The 4,979-nt window shown below is 37.6% G+C and overlaps 1 pseudogene; it reads left to right on the top strand.

Annotated features, from left to right (window-relative positions):
• Nucleotides 1–2,575: 2,575 nt before the first annotated feature.
• Nucleotides 2,576–4,517, top strand: LOC113291487 (annotated as a pseudogene).
• The last annotated feature ends 462 nt before the right edge of the window (nucleotides 4,518–4,979 follow it).

Raw genomic sequence — 4,979 nt, 5'->3', positions numbered from 1 at the left:
GACAATAGCCGTCTCACACAAACTATTAGCTTCAAACAATTTTCAAGTGACTGAATGATAAATACGAAACATTCCGAGTCTACATCAAATGACTGTTTCACACAAATCATGTAAGATGTTACAAGGCGATTTTAACATGATCATTTTTTGAATTTCATCAAGAATATAAGATGAACTTGGTTAAAGCGAAAGCTCACCAACACATAAACTCAGCTCGAAATATCAAATGTGCATAATTGAAGTCTATATAGCTATACGACTTTTTTTCTCAAATAGGAGATAAAGTAGATAGACTTTTGAGTGATAGATGAGTTCAAGTTTCCACATACCTTTTGTTGATGAAGTTCCACAAGCTCCCCTTAGTAGTTCTTCGTCTTCAATCGATGAACGTCGTGAAGTCTAATGCTCAACTACACTTTCTATCCTAATCCGAGACTTAGCTATAAGTAGACTAGAAATCAAGACTTATAGTTTTGGCAACTAAACTTGACAAACAAGCTTGAGATAGCAACGCTTGCGAGTTCGACCGAGAAATGCTCTAATAATCGATCAAGGCTTAATTGCTTTGTACACAAGCAATATTTTTTTGCAACCTAAGTTCTTAATGTTGTGAAGTCTAGGTTCTTTCTTTAGATATAGAGAGATTGTTTCTCTAGAATTGGACCTACATGAGAATTTTTTTTTGTGGGTTGAAATATTGTACTAAATTAGTGTCAAGACTTCCAATGATAACTTTAAACTGCTAAAATTAGACATGCGCATTTAAAATTTGAACTGAAAAAATCAAGATCCAAAACTTAGTTCACAAGTTTTACCAATTCTTGGAAAGAGCTAAAAACGTTCATTGCACGAAAAGAATACTAAAAATAATAACCATAAGCGTGTGAATCGTTCGCCTTCAAAACAAAGAAGGAAATTGTACCAGACCTAGAAATGGGAAATTGGTCGGCTGCATCTTAGGTTCGCGAATTCGCCAATTTGGGTTCCCGAAATCAAGAAAGTTCTGAGTTCATGAACTTCAAAATCTAATTATGTTAGCGAACTCTAAATGATTTGAAGTTAAGGAACTCCAAATTTCAACTAAGTTCACGAACCTAAAATTTGAGTGGGAGCCTAGTTGAAACTTGTTAGCGAACTCAAGTGATTTGGAGTTGAGGAACTTCGGATTTCAACTAAGTTCACGAATTCAAAAGATTGGGTTCGCGAGCTCAAGTAAGATTGGAGTTCAGCACAAACTTCAAATTTCAAATGGGTTTCCGAACTAGAATTTTGGGTTTGCAAACTCAAGTAAATGTTGAGTTTCTGAATTTCCGACGCTTATGTATATTCACAAAATCTGATACGCAGAGCTCATAGAACTTTTTTCACTTGGTTCGTTATTTCGAAATGCATCAAGCCGAAACTTGAATTCGGAATTTTATTAGATACTCGTCATTGGATAATTTGTGACATGATTCTTTTTTGCAATTCGATAATTTACAAAAATACTCGACTTTGCTACGATAAATAGATAGATAGAATGGAAAAGCGTTTGAAAAGAAAATCAGTCTTCATTATTAACCTTTGACGATTCTTTCTATGTTATCTTCGTGTGATCTGCAATCTTCAATCTTCAAGGGTAACTTGGATGATCCCAAGACTTCTACTACCTAATCTACTTCAGACCAACAGATGCGACTTACCTAATCTTATTTTAAGAATATCACGACCGTTAATCATTAGAAAATCAAAGGCTTATACTCCAGTGTGGGAGTGGGAGTGGGAGTTTATGTCAACCAAACGGTTTCTATCTCCATGCGGTCCAAATATTTAAGCAAAGGTTCCCATCACTTGTGTTACCAGTGGCACAGCAAACCTGCACGATTGTTTGCCAAATGAAAAGCGTTGACACTTGACATTCATAAAGGATGAAGGCGCTGAGTCTGACCGATTTGAAAGTTGACCCAGAGCAAAGCTGTTAAAATCAGCTCTTAGATTATGTACAGATTCATTCACTTGATAAGTCGATATCAGTTAACTAGCATATACTTTGGCAAATATTGACTGTATTATTGATGATTTGATTAATCCTCCCTTTGATTCAGCTAAAACCATTAAAATCTTCTTATGCTTATTTATTCAATAATTTATGCAAATAGTTCAAGCCAATTGAACAAGAATACAATTATAGAGCTTCTGGTCAACCATTTCCCAACCTAACTCAGCTCCTAAATTAAATTTTAGGAACACTATTGCTTCAAAGAAAAGACCAGATATTTCCTCATTCCTAGTTAACTTGCTTGATTGAAGGAAAAAAAACAATGAGGCAAGTGCTTGGGCATGCAATACCTCATTGGTGTTGCTTTCAATCATACGCACTCGTTCTGAGATTCTAGAACCATGGGTGGGCTCTTCTCAGTCGTCAACTTAGTCCTCTCTCTTCTCGAGCTTAAGATATAACTAGATTTTCAATCTTCGGACAAACAGAAGTTTTTGTAGAACCTATCCTTCCGAAGTAACACATTTTCTTCTTTTAACATCTTCTGAGAATTGTAGCTTACTTATCAATAAAACCTTCTTTCATTTCCTTCTCGAGATGGGTCTGTTGCAGTCATTCATCTCTCTGAACATCATAATCTTTCTCTTTATTTGTTCGTCGTCTCAAATTTATACCCTGCAACCTTATGATGGAAAAGCAGCGGCTGATTGCAATAAAATTAATAATTCAACTTCTGTTCTTGGGTATACCTGCAATGGTCAAAACCCGAGTTGCCAAGCTTACCTTATATTCAGGTCAACACCACCATACAACACTGTTTCTTCCATTTCTCGGCTTTTGGCTACAGAACCATCACAGCTTTCTCGAATAAATCCAGTTTCAGAGACCGCAACCTTTCAGATAAACAAGGAGGTAATTGTTCCAATTAACTGTTCCTGTTCAGGTGAGTATTACCAAGTAAACTCATCTTATGTTATCCAAGAACGAGATACTTACCTTCCGCTTGCAAATATCACATACCAAGCTTTAACAACCTGCCAAGCTATTCAGGCTCAAAACAACATTCCAGCTACGAAATTAGTGCCTGGTACTAGGATCACAGTCCCTCTTAAGTGTGCCTGTCCCACAAAAAAACAAACTGCGGAAAGTGTGAAATACTTACTGACTTACAAGTCATTCCGGGTGATGATGTTCCACATATAAGCGAAAAATTTGGTGCGGATCCCAGGAGAACACTCGAAGCTAATGAGCTTTCTGAAGACGCTACAATTTATTACTCCAATACACTTCTTGTTCCGCTGCAGATACCACCATCGAGTTCCCAGGTCACAGTGCCAGCACCACCACCCACCTCTCTCCCCCAACCTGCTTCTTCTGTTCCTCCATCGAATAAAAAGAAGAAAATATGGGTATATGTTGTCATCGGGGTAGCTGCAGCAAGTGTTCTTGTGCTGGTTGTAATCGTTATTTTCTGTGCCCGCAAAGTTATTAATACTAAATGGAGAATATGCAATCATCAAAATAACACGACAGAAAGCTTTAACAGCTATAAACAACACGAAAAAACGTCAGAAGAAGAATCAATAGAGTTTCTGAAAAATATTTCTGACATTGCACAACTGCTGAAAGTATATAACATTAAAGAATTAAAATCCGCTACAGAAAATTTCAACCCCAATAGGCAGATCATGGGTACAGTTTATCAGGGTATCATAAGTGGGAACTTAGCTGCAATTAAGAAGATGAATGGAAACATAACCGAGGAATTAAATGTACTCACAAAAATCAACCATTTCAATCTGATCAAACTTTCAGGTGTTTGTTTTAACGAGGGTCATTGGTATCTTGTTTATGAATATGCCGTGAATGGATCTTTGGACAACTGGACACAGACTTTGAGCTGGACACAAAGAGTACAGATTGCTTTAGACGTGGCTAAGGGCCTTCACTACCTCCATAGCTGCATCAACCCCTCCTATGTTCACAAGGATATAAAAAGCAGCAATATTCTTCTCGATGGTGATTTTAGGGCCAAGATTGCAAATTTTGGTCTAGCAAGGTCTGCAGAAGGGTATGAAAGCGAATTTGCATCAACGAGAAACATTGTCGGGACAACAGGATACATGGCACCGGAATATCTAGAAAATGGTTTGGTATCACCGAAACTTGATGTTTACTCTTTTGGTGTTGTGCTGCTGGAAATGATAAGCGGAAAAGAAGCTGTTTCTGAATCCAACACTTGCTCCCATCTAAGACTTTGGAAGCCATTCTTGCCAAGGAGAACCCTGGAGAAAACATCAAGGACTTAATAGACCCTTCTCTTCATGAGAATTATCCTCCGGATCTTGCTCTCTCTGTTGCTAAGCTGACAGAGAGCTGCCTACAAAGGAATCCAGATGGTCGGACAAGCATGGATGGTATTGTCCATTCCCTTGCAAGATTTCTAGATGTTTCCTTGAGTTGGGAGATATCAACCGGTACCTCCGAGAAGTATAGTTCTGCACCAAATTCTAGTGTAACCTCTACCTGGAAGAGTTGAATTTTATAAGTCCAAGTACATGCAACAATCTTCTCAATGTTATTTTACAGTAAATTGAATTCTTTCCTTATCGATTGAAAAGAGTTACACCACTTTAAGGTATCAAGTGGAGCTGTAAGCATTTGTCTTCATTACAGTCTATACTAGAGTTCAATACAAACGCCTAAACATAAGCCATTGAAGTTTCGTCCGTGGGAGTAACCTAATTCATTTTTAACACTTCATATTGTATCTTTAGCTGCTATTGTATAGACTGGACATCAAACCCGCATTTTGGTAACACAGCATTAATGGCAATAACAGAAACAGCATTTGTACATCCAAACCCTAGGCATGATTAAATAAACAGTCACAAGTGGTAGCTACTATTACCACAAACGCGTAGAACAAATTTATGACGAATTATAGCTTCACACCAACAGTCTGGGTAGCAGTTGTGCGTGAATTGTGATTTTAAGCTGT

This window comes from Papaver somniferum, chromosome 6 (genome assembly GCF_003573695.1).
Source record: "Papaver somniferum cultivar HN1 chromosome 6, ASM357369v1, whole genome shotgun sequence".
In the NCBI taxonomy this organism is placed as follows: domain Eukaryota; kingdom Viridiplantae; phylum Streptophyta; class Magnoliopsida; order Ranunculales; family Papaveraceae; genus Papaver; species Papaver somniferum.
The sequence above is the reverse complement of the archived record's forward strand: the minus strand, read 5'-3'. Positions and strand labels throughout refer to the sequence as shown.